Source organism: Oncorhynchus gorbuscha, unplaced genomic scaffold (assembly GCF_021184085.1).
Source record: "Oncorhynchus gorbuscha isolate QuinsamMale2020 ecotype Even-year unplaced genomic scaffold, OgorEven_v1.0 Un_scaffold_1950, whole genome shotgun sequence".
Lineage (NCBI taxonomy): Eukaryota > Metazoa > Chordata > Actinopteri > Salmoniformes > Salmonidae > Oncorhynchus > Oncorhynchus gorbuscha.
The window spans coordinates 55001-65000 of NW_025746593.1; the positions used below are offsets into that span (position 1 = coordinate 55001).

The 10000-nt window shown below is 53.7% G+C and overlaps 1 protein-coding gene across 1 annotated transcript in view; it reads left to right on the forward strand.

Moving 5' to 3' along the window:
- LOC124024610 (EH domain-binding protein 1-like) overlaps positions 1-10000 on the forward strand; it is a gene marked incomplete at its 5' end in the record, with an annotated part of 48614 nt that overhangs the window by 31596 nt on the left and 7018 nt on the right. The gene's annotated exons all lie outside the window — the stretch shown is intronic.

Genomic DNA, 10000 nt, shown 5'->3' on the forward strand with positions numbered 1-10000 from the left:
CTACATCCTTTCTTCCCTTCCTTGCTCCTCTCTTTCCATCCCTCTTTCCCTACATCTCTCCTTCCCTTCCTCCCTTCTCTCTTTCCATCCCTCCTTCCCTTCCTCCCTCCTCTATATCCCTCCCTCCTTCCCTTCCTCCCTCCTCTCTTTCCATCCCTCCTTCCCTTCCTCCCTCCTCTATATCCCTCCCTCCTTCCCTTCCTCCTTCCTCTCTTTCCCTCCCTCCCTTCCTCCCTCCTCTCCTTCCCTCCCTCCCTCCTTCCCTTCCTCCCTCCTCTCCTTCCCTTCCTCCTCTCTTTCCCTCCCTCCCTCCTTCCCTTCCTCCCTCCTCTCTTTCCCTCCTTCCCTTCCTCCCTCCCTCCTTCCCTTCCCTTCCTCCCTCCTCTCCTTCCCTTCCTCCCTCCTCTCCTTCCCTCCCTCCCTCCTTCCCTTCCTCCCTCCTCTCTTTCCCTCCCTCCCTCCTTCCCTTCCTCCCTCCTCTCCTTTCCCTCCCTCCCTCCTTCCCTTTCTCCCTCCTCTTCTTTCCTTCCTCCCTCCTCTCCTTCCCTTCCTCCCTCCTCTCTTTCCCTCCCTCCTTCCCTTCCTCCCTCCTCTCTTTCCCTCCCTCCCTCCTTCCCTTCCTCCCTCCTCTCTTTCCCTCCCTCCTTCCCTTCCTCCCTCCTCTCCTTCCCTCCCTCCTTTCCTTCCTCCCTCCTCTCCTTTCCTTCCTCCCTCCTCTCTTTCCCTCCCTCTCTCCCTCCCTCCCTCTCTCCCTCCCTCCCTCCCTCCTCTCCTTCCCTCCCTCCCTCCTCTCCCTCCTTCCCTCCCTCCCTCCCTCCCTCCTCTCCTTCCCGCCTTCCCTCCCTCCCTCCCTCCTCTCCTTCCCGCCTTCCCTCCCTCCCTCCTCTCCTTCCCTCCCTCCTCTCCTTCCCTCCCTCCTTCCCTTCCTCCCTCCTCTCTTTCCCTCCCTCCCTCCTTCCCTTCCTCCCTCCTCTCCCTTCCCTCCCTCCCTCCCTCCCTCCTTCCCTTTCTCCCTCCTCTTCTTTCCTTCCTCCCTCCTCTCCTTCCCTTCCTCCCTCCTCTCTTTCCCTCCCTCCCTCCTTCTCTTCCTCCCTCCTCTCTTTCCCTCCCTCCTTCCCTTCCTCCCTCCTCTCCTTCCCTCCCTCCCTTCTTCCCTTTCTCCCTCCTCTTCTTTCCTTCCTCCCTCCTCTCCTTCCCTTCCTCCCTCCTCTCTTTCCCTCCCTCCCTCCTTCCCTTCCTCCCTCCTCTCCTTCCCTCCCTCCCTCCTCTCCCTCCTTCCCTCCCTCCCTCCCTCCTCTCCTTCCCGCCTTCCCTCCCTCCCTCCTCTCCTTCCCGCCTTCCCTCCCTCCCTCCTCTCCTTCCCTCCCTCCTCTCCTTCCCTCCCTCCTTCCCTTCCTCCCTCCTCTCTTTCCCTCCCTCCCTCCTTCCCTTCCTCCCTCCTCTCCTTCCCTCCCTCCCTCCCTCCTTCCCTTTCTCCCTCCTCTTCTTTCCTTCCTCCCTCCTCTCCTTCCCTTCCTCCCTCCTCTCTTTCCCTCCCTCCCTCCTTCCCTTCCTCCCTCCTCTCTTTCCCTCCCTCCTTCCCTTCCTCCCTCCTCTCCTTCCCTCCCTCCCTTCTTCCCTTTCTCCCTCCTCTTCTTTCCTTCCTCCCTCCTCTCCTTCCCTTCATCCCTCCTCTCTTTCCCTCCCTCCCTCCTTCCCTTCCTCCCTCCTCTCTTTCCCTCCCTCCCTGGCCTATAACTGGCAGATAACTGGCCTATAACTGGCAGATAACTGGCCTATAACTGGCAGATAACTGGCAGATAACTGGCCCATAACTGGCAATTAACTGGCCCATAACTGGCAGATAACTGGCCTATAACTGGCAGATAACTGGCCTATAACTGGCCTATAACTGGCAGATAACTGGCCTATAACTGGCAGATAACTGGCCTATAACTGGCCCATAACTGACAGGGTAACTGGCAGATAACTGGCCTATAACTGGCAGATAACTGACCTATAACTGGCCCATAACTGGCAGGGTAACTGGCAGATAACTGGCCTATAACTGGCCCATAACTGCCAGAAAACTGGCCTATAACTGGCCCATAACTGCCAGATAACTGGCCTATTACTGGCAGATAACTGGCCTATAACTGGCCCATAACTGCCAGATAACTGGCCTATAACTGCCAGATAACTGGCCTATAACTGGCAGATAACTGCCAGATAACTGGCCTATAACTGGCCCATAACTGCCAGATAACTGGCCTATAACTGGTAGATAACTGGCCTATAACTGGCAGATAACTGGCCCTATAACTGGCCTATAACTGCCAGATAACTGGCCTATAACTGCCAGATAACTGGCCTATAACTGGCAGATAACTGGCAGATAACTGGCCTATAACTGGCCTATAACTGGCAGATAACTGGCCTATAACTGGCAGATAACTGGCCTATAACTGGCAGATAACTGGCCTATAACTGGCCCATAACTGGCAGGGTAACTGGCAGATAACTGGACTATAACTGGCAGATAACTGGCCTATAACTGGCCCTATAACTGGCCTATAACTGCCAGATAACTGGCCTATAACTGCCAGATAACTGGCCTATAACTGGTAGATAACTGGCCTATAACTGGCAGATAACTGGCCCTATAACTGGCCTATAACTGCCAGATAACTGGCCTATAACTGCCAGATAACTGGCCTATAACTGGCAGATAACTGGCAGATAACTGGCCTATAACTGGCCTATAACTGGCAGATAACTGGCCTATAACTGGCAGATAACTGGCCTATAACTGGCAGATAACTGGCCTATAACTGGCCCATAACTGGCAGGGTAACTGGCAGATAACTGGACTATAACTGGCAGATAACTGGCCTATAACTGGCCCTATAACTGGCCTATAACTGCCAGATAACTGGCCTTAACTGGCAGATAACTGGCCTATAACTGGCAGATAACTGGCCTATAACTGGCAGATAACTGGCCTATAACTGGCAGATAACTGGCCTATAACTGGCAGATAACTGGCCTATAACTGGCCCATAACTGGCAGGGTAACTGGCAGATAACTGGACTATAACTGGCAGATAACTGGCCTATAACTGGCCTAAAACTGGCAGGGTAACTGGCAGATAACTGGACTAGAACTGGCAAACAACTGGCCTATAACTGGCCTATAACTGGCCCATAACTGCCAGATAACTGGCCTATAACTGGCAGATAACTGGCCTATAACTGGCCCATAACTGCCAGATAACTGGCCTATAACTGCCAGATAACTGGCCTATAACTGGCAGATAACTGGCCCATAACTGCCAGATAACTGGCCCATAACTGCCAGATAACTGGCCTATAACTGGCAGATAACTGGCCTATAACTGGCAGATAACTGGCCCTATAACTGGCCTATAACTGCCAGATAACTGGCCTATAACTGGCAGATAACTGGCCTATAACTGGCAGATAACTGGCCTATAACTGGTCTATAACTGGCAGATAACTGGCCTATAACTGGCCTATAACTGGCAGATAACTGGCCTATAACTGGCCGATAACTGGCCTATAACTGGCAGATAACTGGCAGATAACTGGCCTATAACTGGCAGATAACTGGCCTATAACTGGCAGATAACTGGCCTATAACTGGCAGATAACTGGCCTATAACTGGCAGATAACTGGCCCTAAACTGGCAGATAACTGGCCTATAACTGGCAGAAAATTGGCAGATAACTGGCCTATAACTGGCAGATAACTGGCCTATAACTGGCAGATAACTGGCCTATAACTGGCAGATAACTGGCCTATAACTGGCAGATAACCTGCAGATAACTGGCCTATAACGGGCAGATAACTGGCCTATAACTGGCAGATAACTGGCCCTATAACTGGCCTATAACTGCCAGATAACTGGCCTATAACTGGCAGATAACTGGCCTATAACTGGCAGATAACTGGCCTATAACTGGCCTATAACTGGCAGATAACTGGCAGATAACTGGCCTATAACTGGCAGATAACTGGCCTATAACTGGCAGATAACTGGCCTATAACTGGCAGATAACTGGCAGATAACTGGCCTATAACTGGCAGATAACTGGCCTATAACTGGCAGATAACTGGCCTATAACTGGCAGATAACTGGCCTATAACTGGCAGATAACTGGCCCTAAACTGGCAGATAACTGGCCTATAACTGGCAGAAAATTGGCAGATAACTGGCCTATAACTGGCAGATAACTGGCCTATAACTGGCAGATAACTGGCCTATAACTGGCAGATAACTGGCCTATAACTGGCAGATAACCTGCAGATAACTGGCCTATAACGGGCGGATAACTGGACTATAATTGGCAGATAACTGGCCTATAACTGGCCCATAACTGGCAGATAACTGGCCTATAACTGGCAGATAACTGGCCTATAACTGGCCTATAACTGGCAGATAACTGGCCTATAACTGGCAGATAACTGGCAGATAACTGGCCTATAACTGGCAGATAACTGGCCTATAACTGGCAGATAACTGGCCCATAACTGGCAGATAACTGGCCTATAACTGGCCTATAACTGGCAGATAACTGGCCTATAACTGGCCTATAACTGGCAGATAACTGGCCTATAACTGGCAGATAACTGGCCTATAACTGGCCTATAACTGGCAGATAACTGGCAGATAACTGGCCTATAACTGGCCCATAACTGGCAGGGTAACTGGCAGATAACTGGCCTATAACTGGCAGATAACTGGCCTATAACTGGCCCATAACTGGCAGGGTAACTGGCAGATAACTGGCCTATAACTGGCCCATAACTGCCAGATAACTGGCCTATAACTGGCCCATAACTGCCAATATAACTGGCCTATTACTGGCAGATAACTGGCCCATAACTGGCCCATAACTGGCAGGGTAACTGGCAGATAACTGGCAGATAACTGGCCTATAACTGGCCCATAACTGCCAGATAACTGGCCTATAACTCGCCCATAACTGCCAATATAACTGGCCTATTACTGGCAGATAACTGGCCTATAACTGGCCCATAACTGCCAGATAACTGGCCTATAGCTGGCCTATAACTGCCAGAGAACTGGCCTATAACTGGCAGATAACTGGCCCATAACTGGCCTATAACTGGCCCATAACTGCCAGATAACTGGCCTATAACTGGTAGATAACTGGCCCTATAACTGGCCTATAACTGCCAGATAACTGGCCTATAACTGGCAGATAACTGGCCTATAACTGGCAGATAACTGGCAGATAACTGGCCTATAACTGGCCTATAACTGGCAGATAACTGGCCTATAACGGGCAGATAACTGGCTGATAACTGGCCTATAACTGGCCTATAACTGGCAGATAACTGGCCTATAACTGGCAGATAACTGGCCTATAACTGGCAGATAACTGGCCTATAACTGGCCTATAACTGGCAGATAACTGGCCTATAACTGGCCGATAACTGGCCAATAACTGGCCTATAACTGGCAGATAACTGGCAGATAACTGGCCTATAACTGGCAGATAACTGGCCTATAACTGGCAGATAACTGGCCTATAACTGGCAGATAACTGGCCTATAACTGGCAGATAACTGGCCCTAAACTGGCAGATAACTGGCCTATAACTGGCAGAAAATTGGCAGATAACTGGCCTATAACTGGCAGATAACTGGCCTATAACTGGCCTATAACTGGCAGATAACTGGCCTATAACTGGCAGATAACTGGCATATAACTGGCAGATAACTGGCCTATAACTGGCAGATAACTGGCCTATAACTGGCCCATAACTGGCAGGGTAACTGGCAGATAACTGGACTATAACTGGCAGATAACTGGCCTATAACTGGCCTAAAACTGGCAGATAACTGGCCTATAACTGGCCTAAAACTGGCAGGGTAACTGGCAGATAACTGGACTATAACTGGCAGATAACTGGCCTATAACTGGCCCAAAACTGGCCCATAACTGGCACGGTAACTGGCAGATAACTGGCAAACAACTGGCCTATAACTGGCCTATAACTGGCCCATAACTGCCAGATTACAGGCCTATAACAGGCCTATAACTGGCCTATAACTGCCAGATAACTGGCCTATAACTGGCAGATAACTGGCCTATAACTGGCCCATAACTGCCAGATAACTGGCCTATAACTGCCAGATAACTGGCCTATAACTGCCAGATAACTGGCCTATAACTGGCCCATAACTGCCAGATAACTGGCCTATAACTGGCCCATAACTGCCAGATAACTGGCCTATAACTGGCAGATAACTGGCCTATAACTGGCAGATAACTGGCCCTATAACTGGCCTATAACTGCCAGATAACTGGCCTATAACTGGCAGATAACTGGCCTATAACTGGCAGATAACTGGCCTATAACTGGCAGATAACTGGCCTATAACTGACAGATAACCTGCAGATAACTGGCCTATAACGGGCGGATAACTGGACTATAATTGGCAGATAACTGGCCTATAACTGGCCCATAACTGGCAGATAACTGGCCTATAACTGGCAGATAACTGGCCTATAACTGGCCTATAACTGGCAGATAACTGGCCTATAACTGGCCTATAACTGGCAGATAACTGGCCTATAACTGGCAGATAACTGGCCGATTACTGGCCTATAACTGGCAGATAACTGGCAGATAACTGGCCTATAACTGGCAGATAACTGGCCTATAACTGGCAGATAACTGGCCTATACCTGGCAGATAACTGGCCCTAAACTGGCAGATAACTGGCCTATAACTGGCCTATAACTGGCAGATAACTGGCCTATAACTGGCAGATAACTGGCCTATAACTGGCAGATAACTGGCCTATAACGGGCGGATAACTGGACTATAATTGGCAGATAACTGGCCTATAACTGGCAGATAACCTCCTCCTCCATCCTCTCTCTATAACTGGCAGATAACCTGCAGATAACTGACCTATAACTCCCTATGACTGGCCTATAATTGGCCGATAACTGGCAGATAACTGACCTATAACTGGCAGATAACTGACCAATAACTGGCCTATACTGGCCTATAACTGGAAGATAACTGGCCTATGACTGGCACATAACTGGCCTATAACTGGCAGATAACTCACCTATAACTGGCAGATAACTGGCCCATAACTGGCCCTTAACTGGCAGATAACTGGCCCATAACTGACAGATAACTGACCTATAACTGGCAGATAACTGGCCCATAACTGCCAGATAACTGGCCCATAACTGGCAGATAAAGGACAAGAGAAACAACAAGAGGAAGAAAGAAAGAAAAAATTCCGCTTTTCTTTTCCTCTCTCCTCCCCTCCTCCATCCTCCCCTCCTCTCCTCCATCCCTCTCTCCTCTCCTCCATCCCCTCTCCTCTCCTCCATCCTCTCTCCTCTCCCCATCCTCCCTCCTCTCCATCTCCTCCATCCCTCTCTCTCTCCCCATCCCCCCCCCTCCTCTCCTCCATCCCTCTCTCCTCTCCCCATCCTCCCCTCCTCTCCTCCATCCCTCTCTCCTCTCCTCCATCCCTCTCTCCTCTCCTCCATCCCTCTCTCCTCCTCTCCCCATCCTCCCCCTCCTCTCCTCCATCCCTCTCTCCTCTCCCCATCCCCCCCCTCCTCTCCTCCATCCCTCTCTCCTCTCCCCATCCTCCCCTCCTCTCCTCCATCCCTCTCTCCTCCATCTCCCATCCTCCCCTCCTCTCCTCCATCCCTCTCTCCTCTCCCCATCTTCCCCTCCTCTCCTCCATCCCTCTCTCCTCTCCCCATCCCCCCCCTCCCTCCTCTCCTCCATCCCTCTCTCCCTCTCCCCATCCTCTCTTCCTGTATTGATCCATCCTCTCTCCTCTCACCATCCTCCCCTCCTCTCCTCCATCCCTCTCTCCTCTCCCCATCCTCCTCCTCCCCCCTCCTCTCCTCCATCCCGCTCTCCTCTCCCCATCCTCCCTCCCTCCTCCATCCCCCTCTCCCCTCTCACCATCCTCCCCTCCTCTCCTCCATCCCTCTCTCCTCCTCCCCATCCTCCCCTCCTCTCCTCCATCCCTCTCTCCTCTCCCCATCCTCCCCTCCTCTCCTCCATCCCTCTCTCCTCTCCCCATCCCCCCTCCTCTCCTCCATCCCTCTCTCCTCTCCCCATCCTCTCCTCCATCCCTCTCTCCTCTCCCCATCCTCCCCTCCTCTCCTCCATCCCTCTCTCCTCTCCCCATCCTCCCCTCCTCTCCTCCATCCCTCTCTCCTCTCCCCATCCTGACAGATAACTGACCTCCTCTCCTCCATCCCTCTCTCCTCTCCCCATCCTCCCCTCCTCTCCTCCATCCCTCTCTCCCTCTCCCCCTCCTGACCCCTCCTCTCCTCCATCCCTGACCCTCTCCTCTCCCCATCCCCCCTCCTCTCCTCCATCCCTCTCTCCTCTCCCCATCCTCTCTTCCATCCCTCTTCCTCCTCTCACCATCCTCCCTCCTCTCTCCTCCATCCCTCTCTCCTCTCCCCATCCTCCCCTCCTCTCCTCTCCTCCATCCCGCTCTCCTCTCCCCATCCTCCCCCTCCTCTCCTCCATCCCGCTCTCCTCTCCCCATCCTCCCCTCCTCTCCTCCATCCCTCTCTCCTCTCCCCATCCTCCCCTCCTCTCCTCCATCCCTCTCCTCCATCCCTCTCCCCATCCTCCCCTCCTCTCCTCCATCCCTCTCTCCTCTCCCCATCCCCCCTCCTCTCCTCCATCCCTCTCTCCTCTCCCCATCCTCTCCTCCATCCCTCTCTCCTCTCCCCATCCTCCCCTCCTCTCCTCCATCCCTCTCTCCTCTCCCCATCCTCCCCCCCTCCTCCTCTCCTCCCCCATCTCTCCTCTCCCCATCCTCCCCTCCTCTCCTCCATCCCTCTCTCCTCTCCCCATCCTCCCCTCCTCTCCTCCATCCCTCTCTCCTCTCCCCATCCTCCCCTCCTCCTCTCCTCCATCCTCCCTCTCTCCTCTCCCCATCCTCTCCTCCATCCCTCTCTCCTCTCCCCATCCTCCCCTCCTCTCCTCCATCCCTCTCTCCCCTCTCCCCATCCTCCCCTCCTCTCCTCCATCCCTCTCTCCTCTCCCCATCCTCCCCTCCTCTCCTCCATCCCTCTCTCCTCTCCCCATCCTCCCATCCTCTCCTCCATCCCTCTCTCCTCTCCCCATCCTCCCCTCCTCTCCTCCATCCCTCTCCCCTCTCCCCATCCTCCCCATCCCTCCTCTCTCTCCCCATCCCTCCCTCCTCTCCCCATCCCCCTCCTCTCCTCCATCCCCATCTCCTCTCCCCATCCTCTCCTCCATCCCTCCATCCCTCTCCTCTCCCCATCCTCCCCTCCTCTCCTCCATCCCCTCTCTCCTCTCCCCATCCTCCCCCCTCCCCCTCTCCTCCATCCCTCCTCTCCCCTCTCCCCATCCTCCCCTCCTCTCCTCCATCCCCCTCCTCTCCTCCTCCCCCATCCTCCCCTCCTCTCCTCCATCCCTCTCTCCTCTCCCCATCCTCCCTCCTCTCCTCCATCCCTCTCTCCTCTCCCCATCCTCCCCTCCTCTCCTCCATCTCCTCCCCATCCCTCTCTCCTCTCCCCATCCTCCCATCCTCTCCTCCATCCCTCTCTCCTCTCCCCATCCTCCCCTCCTCTCCTCCATCCCTCTCTCCTCTCCCCATCCTCCCCTCCTCTCCTCCATCCCTCTCTCCTCTCCCCATCCCCCTCCTCTCCTCCATCCCTCTCTCCTCTCCCCATCCTCTCCTCCATCCCTCTCTCCTCTCCCCATCCTCCCCCTCCTCTCCTCCCCATCCCTCTCTCCCTCTCCCCATCCTCCCCTCCTCTCCTCCATCCCGCTTTCCTCTCCCCATCCTCCCCTCCTCTCCTCCATCCGCTCTCCTCTCCCCATCCTCCCCTCCTCTCCTCCATCCCTCTCTCCTCTCCCCATCCTCCCCTCCTCTCCTCCATCCCTCTCTCCTCTCCCCATCCTCCCCTCCTCTCCTCCATCCCTCTCTCCTCTCCCC